Source organism: Panthera tigris, chromosome X, assembly GCF_018350195.1.
Source record: "Panthera tigris isolate Pti1 chromosome X, P.tigris_Pti1_mat1.1, whole genome shotgun sequence".
In the NCBI taxonomy this organism is placed as follows: Eukaryota; Metazoa; Chordata; class Mammalia; order Carnivora; family Felidae; genus Panthera; species Panthera tigris.
In genome coordinates this window covers 88646622-88657221 of record NC_056677.1, presented here as the reverse complement: position 1 = coordinate 88657221, position 10600 = coordinate 88646622, and the positions used below count along the sequence as shown (strand labels likewise).

Sequence of the window (10600 nt, the reverse complement as noted above, 5' to 3'; positions counted from 1 at the left end):
TTGAACTCCTGGAACAGTGGACAGAGTCAGTGAGGCTTCTTCAACCATCAGCAGAACTCACTACCTAGAAAGATCTACATTGTGGAGTGTCTGAGCAGAACTCTGCTGCTCCACTTCCCTGTTCTCCTACATCTTAACCACATGCTCACTAGAGAATGTGAAATGGTACTGTTTCTTTAAAGCATAAAACCTATTCGGAAGACTTATCAGGTTAAACATGCCTAAGTACACACTAGTTAAGCACCTCCAGTGACTTAGAAAAATATTACTAGGTGCTAATTGAACCCAAAAGGCATCTTGGAAATGCACCTAATTTTTTTTTAATATTTTGAAAACAAAACTGCCCAAAGGCAGAACCTGGAAAATGTGAGCATGGGAATTTGTGTGGGTAAGCCAGAGATCAGAACCCCTAATTTATAAAATGTGCAAAAGAGAAATATGCAAAATTAATGCACAGAATGAAGTTGAACTGTATTCTGTTTTAGAAAAACCAATTCATTTCCTCTCCAAGACATGCATGTTAATGGATGCTGGTTTTCAGGCAGCTACCTTAAGTCCCAGTTTGCTGCTTAAGTGTACTTCAGAGATAAGAAATGCAACTGAGCTGTACAAAATGAGACAACTTTCCTCCTGTCTCTTGTGCATGATAAATGCTAAAGCAATTAGGAACCACTGTTGCATGTTACATTGAAATTTGTCAGGAACATCAGTGCTGTGCTATATAAATGGAGGAAACTTATTTAGAATGAAGTCCTAAGAACCTAAGAGGAGACTACTGGTCTAACTTAATATTAAACATTTAGGGCCATAGAACTGAACTAGAAGCAATCCCCTCCTTGATTTTTCAATCTCAGAATATCCATCACAGTGTTGTCTATTTCACTGGCAGTGATCTGAATTAGCATTTCAATAACAAAAGGAGCAAAAAAATACTGGAATGGAAAGCAGATTTTTAAATGTCTACAGAGAAAAAAAATGTGAAACTTATAGTTCCTTCTGTAAGTCCAAGAAGCTTTTCAAAATTTTTTGCACTTTCTGCCTCATTTTCAGGGAATTGAATACATGTAGGCCTATATTCATGCTCATATTTTTGTTATTGTTTCTTTTCACTTTCTCAGAAGGAGTTTAGGAACAATCTGTCTGACCTTACTTTTTTATTCTTTTTTTTTCTTCTTTATATTAGGATAATGCTCATTCTAGGAAGACAGGCAGTATTGGTGGTGGTGCTTTAGAATTATAGTTAAATATATCACATTCATTACACAGTAGATATAACCCATGTAAGATAACAATACTGCAAAAAACCTCTTTTGCAAGACTACTGTGTCTTTTTGTGGGAGTGTGACAGTGACACTTGGTGAACACTGGAGTTGTCAAGGGTTCTCATCTGGTTCCTTAACACCTTAGAAAACTATAGTTGTCATTCTGGAATTGGGTTTAGAACTACAAGGGATCTTAGGCATGGTGTAGACCAAGCTTTATCACCCTTCCAACCATTTCTCCATTCACCCAGTTCTTTCCCATGGAGAAATTATTTTAATCACCTTTCTTAGCGACTAAAGTCCTGATAGGAAGTCTGGTAGGAGGACAGGATAAAATGATTAGAAATAATTCTTCCTAGTCTAGAGTTTATGACCCTTGATACTCCATGGAAAGTGAGAGTTCGCCACATAGGACTTGACAAGGGGATATTTTCTTCTGCCTCCTTGCCCACCTCCGCCAAGAAATGCTCACTACACCAATAGTGATCATAATATTTCACTTTGTGGATTCAGAAACTTAAACCCATTTCCTACTTCCCCCAGTTATTATAAAGTAAAACTTTATCTTGCCAGAATTAGTGAGAAAAAATATTACCCAAAATTCTAATTGCTAAATCACAACTGAGACAAAAGACCAGCCTCTCCTTATAGAAATAGTCATATTACAAAAGACACACCCGATGACCCTACACTAGAATCCCTATGTACCACATAGTAAACAAAATCCTCTAGGATGATTTTGATGTACTCTTGTAATGAATAATTACCCTATTCTGGCACCAAATTACTGTAAGTAATGAGAGATAAGACCTCCACTTCTGCTCAAGATAAACCAGATTTACTTTCCCACCTGAACAAACACAAAATAAAAACGCTTCAAAATATGAAACAAGGGTTTTCAAGCCACCAAGTATCAACTAACAAAAGGCAGTAATCCCTATAAGGTGAGAACAAACTTGGTAAGCCCTACAATTGCCTTGTCTTACTACCTTGAGAGCAGTTTCAGGCAATGGTGTATGGTTGGGAAACCCAAACCAACACCTTGAATTAATGAGATAGACCTTTAAGAACAAGGAAGTCAAGATGGCTACAATTCATGACATACAGTCCCCTAGAGGAAGGAGCTTCACAGAGAACTCCAGAGACCTGTAGATGGTTGTCCTTGAGTAGTCAACAGTATACTGATCACACCAGACATGAGAGGAAATTATCTGAGCCCATAGAAAGAACCACCTGAAAGGATTAGAGGTAACAGTGCTTGGTTCTCACACAGGTTCAGAAGTAGGACATGTGTCCTATCAGCCAGAATGGAAAAAACTCAAGAATTGGATATGGGATATTGGATAGAATACTCAGAAGGATCTTGCCTCAGTATCGGGGAAAGTTAGTCTTATATTGAGCAGTGCTCCAGACTTACCTAAGAAATCTTACAAACAAATTTGAAAGGAACAGCTTTCAAATAATTTAAGTGTTTTCCAAGAAAAAAAAAGAAAACCTTAAAGAATAAAATTACAAAATATCCAATAAAGAATAAAATTACAAAATATCCAACATTCAACAAGATAAAATCACAATTTCTGGCACCAAATAAAAAATTAGTAGGCATGCAAAAAACAACAATAACAACAGAGAAATATGACCCATAATGAAGAGTAAAATCAATGGAAACCTATCCAAAAAATAACACAGATGATAGAATTAGTATACATGACCATTAAACAGTTATTATAACATACATTAAAACATTATATAAAAATATATAAAAATAACAAATATTAATTATAACAAGGAAGGATGTATAAGTGACATAAATTGAAGAGCTAGACATGAAAACTACAATTTTGGAGATGAAAAAATGTACTAGATGGCATGAATGGCAAATAAGATATTGTAGAAGAAAAGATTGTTCAACTTGAAGTCATAGCAATAAAGTCAATTCAACATAAAACAAATAGAAAAGAGAAGCAACAAAAAATTAACAGGGTAGGAACATCTGGGTGGCTCAACTGAGTGTCCAACTCTTGATTTTGGCTCAGGTCATGATCTCATGGTTTGTGAGATTGAGCCCCGCATCAGGCTCTGCACTGACAGCGCAAAGCCTACTTGGGATTCTCTCTCTCTCTCTCTCTCTCTGCCCCTACCCTGCTCTCTCTCTCTCTCTCTCTCTCTCTCACTCTCTCTCTCTCTCTCTCAAATAAATAAATAAACTTAAAAAAAACAACAGGGCAATAGTGAATAGTGAACTGTGGGACAATTTCAAGTGTGCTAGTATATGTGAGTGAAGTCTGTGCAGGAGAGGTGGAATATCAGAAAAAAATATTTTAAGTAATAAGGGACAAAAATTTTCCAAATTTGATGAAAACTATAAATCCACAGGCCCAAGAGGCTTTATAAATACAAAACACAAGAACATGAAGAAACTACACCAAAACACATCGTGATCACATTATGGGCAGAGGAACAAAGATAAAGATCACAGAAGCTTTCTCATTAGAAATTGTGCAAGTTAGGGGAGCCTGGGTAGCTCAGTTGGTGAAGCGTCCGACTTCAGCTCAGGTCATGATCTCATGGTTCATGGGCTTGAGCCCCACATCAGGCTCTGTGCTGACAGCTCAGAGCCTGGAGCTTGCTTCAGATTCTGTGTCTGCCCCTCTATCTGCCCCTCCTCCATTCATTATCTGTCTCTCCCTCAAAAATAAATAAACATTAAAATAAAAAAAAGAAATTGTGCAATTGAGAAGACATTACATCAATATCTTTAAAGTTCCAGTAGGATTTTTTTAAAAAAAAAAAGTCTACTAGATTTCTATATCCAATGAAAAGAGCTTTCAAAATCAGTAGTGAAATAAATATTTTTTTTCAGATATAGAACAGCTAAAGGAATTTGTCAGCAGCAGCCTGCTCTTTTAAGAAAGGGAGTTTCTTATGCATGGAAACTTAAACAAGATGGAAATATAGATCTACACAAAAGAATGAGGTGACTGAAAATGGAAACTATATGGGTAAATTTGTGAACTATTTGTCTTATTACTTAAATGTCTTTAAAGGATACTTGAGGACATCAGTGGGAATATAAGGACCTATGAAAATTCTTTCTCCCCAAGGCAGCAGACTGACAAAAATGGTCAGAATCAACTTTTTTAGAACTCTGGAAATTAACCAAAGACTTGCAGCAATGCAGGAATGGTTTCCTCAGAAACAAACAAACAAAAACCAGTTGAATCTTGGTAAGAACAATGACCTTTGCAGTGTTTTGACTTGCCCTATTGCCATCTCCTCATACCCAGCTATGTGGTAGCCTGGAATACTAATAGCCCTCAATCATTGTGAAAACCAACCAGCTATTGGAATGGGCAGAAAAGGGTAGGAGCTCCTTCAAAAACTCATTCCCAAATGACTGCCACCATTGACCTGTTTGGTGGTTCCCAGGATGAAAATACTCACAAAAACTTGTCTGTGTTAAACCTAACACAGAGGTGTGCCAGTGACAACAAACTTTTCCCCGGGAGCATTTGGTAAAACCAATCACTATTAGTTGTTTAATATTGCAATGCTGTGGAGAACAGTTGAGATAAATAATAAGCTTACTAAAAATCTTAAGAAGAAAATCCAGAAGATATGATGTCCATAGGAGGCTCTGAGAAACTCTGAAATGTTTTTCTAGAGGGAAAAGAACAGGTGTAGTGATGAGGGGATGCCCAGGGTTGTGCACATGCTCATGTGAGATCTGAGAAGACTCAAAAGTTCTCACCACTGCCTAACCTGTAGGATTCTATACAAGCAGGAGGAAAAGGATAAAAGACGGTTGTAAGCTGCCTGGCTGAATGTTGAAGATGTACCCCAGCGAGCTCATAGAGCCACTCAGCAATGACTGGGAGATTTAATGGCTCCAGGCATTTAAATAAATCTCTGTAAAGTAATTATCTGGACACTAATGTAAGTGGGCAGAAACTTTAGTGGCCACACATGACAAAGAATACAAATTTTTACAGAATTAGTACAGAAATATCATTAAACAAACAAGCAACAACAACAAATCATTTATTGGGGGACATTTGATATACAGAGTCCTCACATTATTATTTTAAATTTACAATTTTCTTTTTTCAAATGTTTATTTTGAGACACAGAGAGAGAGAGAGAGAGGGCACACATGTGCAAGCAGGAGAGGGGCAGAGGGAGAGAGAGAATCCCAGGCAGGCTCTAGAATCAGTGTGGAGCTCAACATGGGGCTGGATCTAATGACTGTGAGATCATGACTTAAGCCAGAATCAAGAGTCAGATATTTAACTGACTGAGCCCCCCAGGTGCCCCTAAATTTCAAGTAAAATTTATGAGACATTCAAAGAAGCAAGACAATATGGCCCATGTATAGGAAAAATAGTCAACAGAAACAGAGCCTGAGGAAGTCTTGACTTTGGACTTAACTAGACAATCACTTTAAATCAGCAATTTCAGTTTTCTTAAAAGTAAAGGAAATCATGAAAATACAAAAATTATGTCCCACTAAATAGTAAATGTTAATCCAAAGATAGAAATTATTTTAAAACAACCGATAAGAGTGTTCACTTTGGCAGCACATGTAATAAGATTGGAAGGGTACAGAGAAGGTTAGCATGGCCCCTGTGCAAGGCTGACACGCAAATTCATGAAGCTTCCATATTTTTAGTCAGAATTTAAATAAAAACTAGAAAAAGAAGAAGAAAAAAGTAAACACTTTCCAAAAAAAACAATAAGAAATTCTGGAGTTAAAATGTAGAAAGACTGGTATGAAAAATTCATTAGTGGGGCTCAACAATATATCTGAAGAATCAGCATATGTGACAGTTGGTCAAATGAGATGATCCAGTATGAAGAAGAGAAAGAAAAAAGAAGGAAGAAAACTGAACAGAACCATCTGAGACCTATGGAGAATGGTCAAGTGAACCAATATACATGATAACAGGAATCCCAGAAGGAAAAGAGGGAGACAAAAGGGCAGAAAGAACATTTGAAGAAATGATAACCAAAAGCTACCAAAATTTGATGTGATAGATTAATCTGCACATGCAAAGAATTCAACGAACTCCAAATAGAAATAACTCAATAAGAATCTCACCAACATACGTTAGAATCAAACTGTCAAAAGTCAAAAACAGAGAGAATCTTCAAAGCAGCAAGGCAGAAGCAACTTGTCATGTACAAGGGATCCTTTATAATATTACTAGCCAATTTCTCATCAGAAACCAAGGAGGCTAGAATTATTGGGATAATATATTCTAAGTGCTAAAAGAAAATAACCCTATCAACAAAGTATCCTATTCTGGTAGAACTACCCTTCGAAAATGAAGATATCTTTTTTTAAACTTTATTTATTTTGAGAGAGAGAAAGAGAGAGAGCATGAGCAGGAGAGGGGCAGAGAGAGAGAGAGAGAGAGAGAAAATCCCAAGCAGGCTCTGTACTATCAGTGCATAGCCCAATGTGGGGCTTGAACCCATGAACAGTGAGATCATCACCTGAGCTGAAATCAGGAGTTGGACACTTAACTGACTGAGCCACCCAGGTACCCTAACTATCCTTCAAAAGTGAATGAGAAAGTAAGACATCACCAGATCCACAATCACTGAAAGAATTCATCATTAGCAGACTGTCATATAGGAAATACTAAAAGGAGTACTTTTGGTTGCAATGAAAGGACAGTAGACAGTAACTCAAATCCGCATGAAAAACTAAAGAATAATAGTACAGGTAATTATATGGGTGAATAAAAGAAACAGTGTATGTATATATATATATGTGTATATATACATATATACATATATATGTACATATATACATATATATACATATAAGTATATATGTATATATACACATATATACATATATACATATATACATATACATATACATACATACATATATACATATATGTATATATATGCATATACATATATGTACGTATATATACATATATACATATATACATATATGTATATATATACATTTGTTTGTAACTCTTCTTTCATCTAATTTAAAGGACAGTTGCATAAAGCAATAATTATAAATCTGTGTTGATGGACATGCAATATGTAAAGATGTAATTTGTATTATAATAAAAACATAAAGAGGGACAGATAATGGAGTTATATAAGAGCAAACTTCCATATACTCTTGAAATTGAGTTGCCAATATCTTAACTACATCATTATAAATTAAGATGTTAATTGTAATCCACAAGCAAGCAATAATAACTCCAAATAAATAGAATTTTAAAAATGTCAAGCGAATGAAAATGGTATTTAACACAAAAGAAGGGAGTTATGAAGAAATATAGGAACAAAAAAGACATAGGATATAAAAAACAAGGAGCAACATAGCAGTCACAAATCCTACGTTATCAGTAATTACATTAAATATGAAGGCATTAAACAATACAACCAAAAGGAAGAGATTGGCAGAATAGATATAAAAATTATAGTCTATCTATGTGCTGTCCACAAGAGATACACTTTAGATTCAAAGACACAAATAGATTGACTGTCAATGGGTACAAAAAAATACACCATGTAAAGAGTAAGAAAAAGAGAGATGGACTGGCTATAATAATATCAAACAAAATAGACATGTAAGACAAAACTTTTTACTAGAGACAAAGACATTTTATAAGAATAAAAGGATCTATATATATAAGGATATATACATATCCCATCAGAGTCCCAAAATATATGAAGCAAAATCTGACAGAATTGATTAATAGACAATCCAACAATAATATCTGGATATTTGAATACCCTAATTTCAATAATGATAGGACAACTAGGCAGAAGATCAACAAGAAAATAGAAGACTTGCACAACACTATAAATCAACTACATCTCATAAACTTCTATAGAATACTCCACCCAGCATAATACACATTGTTCTAAAGAGCACATGGAACATTATCCAGGATAGACCATATGTTAACCTATAAAAAACTCTTAATAAATTTTAAAGGACTGAAGTCATACAAAGTCTGTTATCTGATCACATCAGAATGAAGTTAGCAGCAGGAAATTTGGGAAATTCATAAATGTATGGAATTAAATAATACATCCTTAAATAACCAATGGTAAGTGAAGAAATAACAAAGTAAATTGGAAAATACTTTAAAATGAATGAAAACAAAACCAAAACACTTCATAACTTATGTGGTATGGCTAAAGCAGTGTTTAGAGAAATATTTATTGCTATAAATGTCTACAGTTTAAAAACCCAAAAGATCTCAAATCAATACCTAACCTACTATACTACACAAAGGGCACCTGGCTGGCTCAGTTGGTGAAGCATGTGACTCTTGATCTCTGGGTCATGAGTTCAAGCCTCACACTGGGTGTAGACATTAATTTAAAAAAAAAAAGACTACACAAAGAACAAACTGAATCAAAAGCAAGCAGAAGGAAGGAAATAATAAAGATTAGAGAGTAAACCAATCAAGTTGAGAATAGAAAAACAATAGAAAAAATAACAAAATCAAAAGTTGGTTCTTTGAAAAAAAATTAACAGAATTGACAAACTTTTAGCTAGACAGACCAAGACAAAAAGAGAGAGAGAAGACTCAAAATTAAGATTGGTATAAAACAAGGAACATTACTATTGATGTTACAGAAATGAAAATAACTATAAAAGAATACTATCAACAACTGTTTATAGATAAATTAGACGTACTGGATGGAATAGACAGATCTCTAGAAGGACACAAACCACCAAAACTGACAAGAAGAAATTGAAAAATTGAATAGATATAACAAATTAAGAGATTGAATAATTATTTAAAATTTTCCCACAAATAAAAGCCTAGGACCAAATAACTGATGAATTCTAGCAAGTGTTCAGAGAAGAACTGATGCGATCATGTACAAAATTTTCCCAAAAATGGAAGAGGAGGCAAAACATCCCAACTTATTCAATGAGGCTAATACTTCATAGATACCAAAACCTTGATACCAAAGCCAGACATCACAAGAAAAGGAAACTACAGACCAATATTACTTATGAATATAGATGCAAAATCTTTAAAACTCAACAATGAACCACTAGCAAATCCAATTAAGCAACATATAAAAGCACAGGACCATACCAACCATGAAGCAACAGAAAGAGAAATCAAGGAATTGATCCCATTTACAGTTGCACCAAAAAACATAAAATACCTAGGAATAAATCTAACCAAAGAGGTGAAAAATCTATACACTGAAAACTATAGAAAGCTTATGAAAGAAATTGAAGAAGACACAAAACAATGGAAAAAGATTCCATGCTCCTGGATAGGAAGAACAAATATTGTTAAAATGTTGATACTACCCAAAGCAATCTACATATTCAATGCAATCCCTATCAAAGTAACACCAACATTCTTCACAGAGTTAGAACAAATAATCCTAAAATTTGTATGGAACCAGAAAAGACCCCGAATAGCCAAAGCGATCTTGAAAAAGAAAACCAAAGCAGGAGGCATCACAATCCCAGACTTCAAGCTATACTACAAAGCTGTAATCATCAAGACAGTATGGTACTGGCACAAGAACAGACGCTCAGATCAATGGAACAGAGTAGAGAACCCAGAAATGGACCCACAAATGTATGGCCAACTAATCTTTGACAAGGCAGGAAAAAATACCCAGTGGAATAAAGACAGTCTCTTCAGCAAGTGGTGCTGGGAAAACTGGACAGCGACATGCAGAAGAATGAACCTGGACCACTTTCTTACACCATACACAAAAATAAACTCAAAATGGGTGAAAGACCTACATGTAAGACAGGAAGCCATCAAAATCCTCGAGGAGAAAGCAGGCAAAAACCTCTTTGATCTTGGCCGCAGCAACTTCTTACTCAACACGTCTCCGGAGACAAGGGAAACAAGGGCAAAAATGAATTAATGGGATCTCATCAAAATAAAAAGCTTCTGCACAGAGAAGGAAACAATCAGCAAAACTAAAAGGCAACCGACAGAATGGGAGAAGATATTTGCAAATGACATATCAGATAAAGGGTTAGTATCCAAAATCTATAAAGAACTTACCAAACTCAACACCTAAAGAACAAATAATCCAGTGAAGAAATGGGCCAAAGACATGAATAGACACTTCTCCAAAGAAGACATCCAGATGGCCAACCGACACATGAAAAAATGTTCAACATCACTCATCATCAGGGAAATACAAATCGAAACCACAATGAGATACTACCTTACATGTGTCAGAATGGCTAACATGAACAACTCAGGCAACAACAGATGTTGGCGAGGATGTGGAGAAAGAGGATCTCTTTTGCATTGTTGGTGGGAATGCAAGTTGGTGCAGCCACTCTGGATAACAGT

The 10600-nt window shown here is 35.3% G+C and overlaps 1 non-coding gene across 1 annotated transcript; it reads left to right on the top strand.

Annotated features, from left to right (window-relative positions):
• Positions 1-5823: 5823 nt before the first annotated feature.
• LOC122235560 lies at positions 5824-5930 on the top strand. Its single transcript, XR_006213614.1, has one exon. It is a non-coding gene; the product is annotated as a U6 spliceosomal RNA (small nuclear RNA).
• Positions 5931-10600: the final 4670 nt, after the last annotated feature.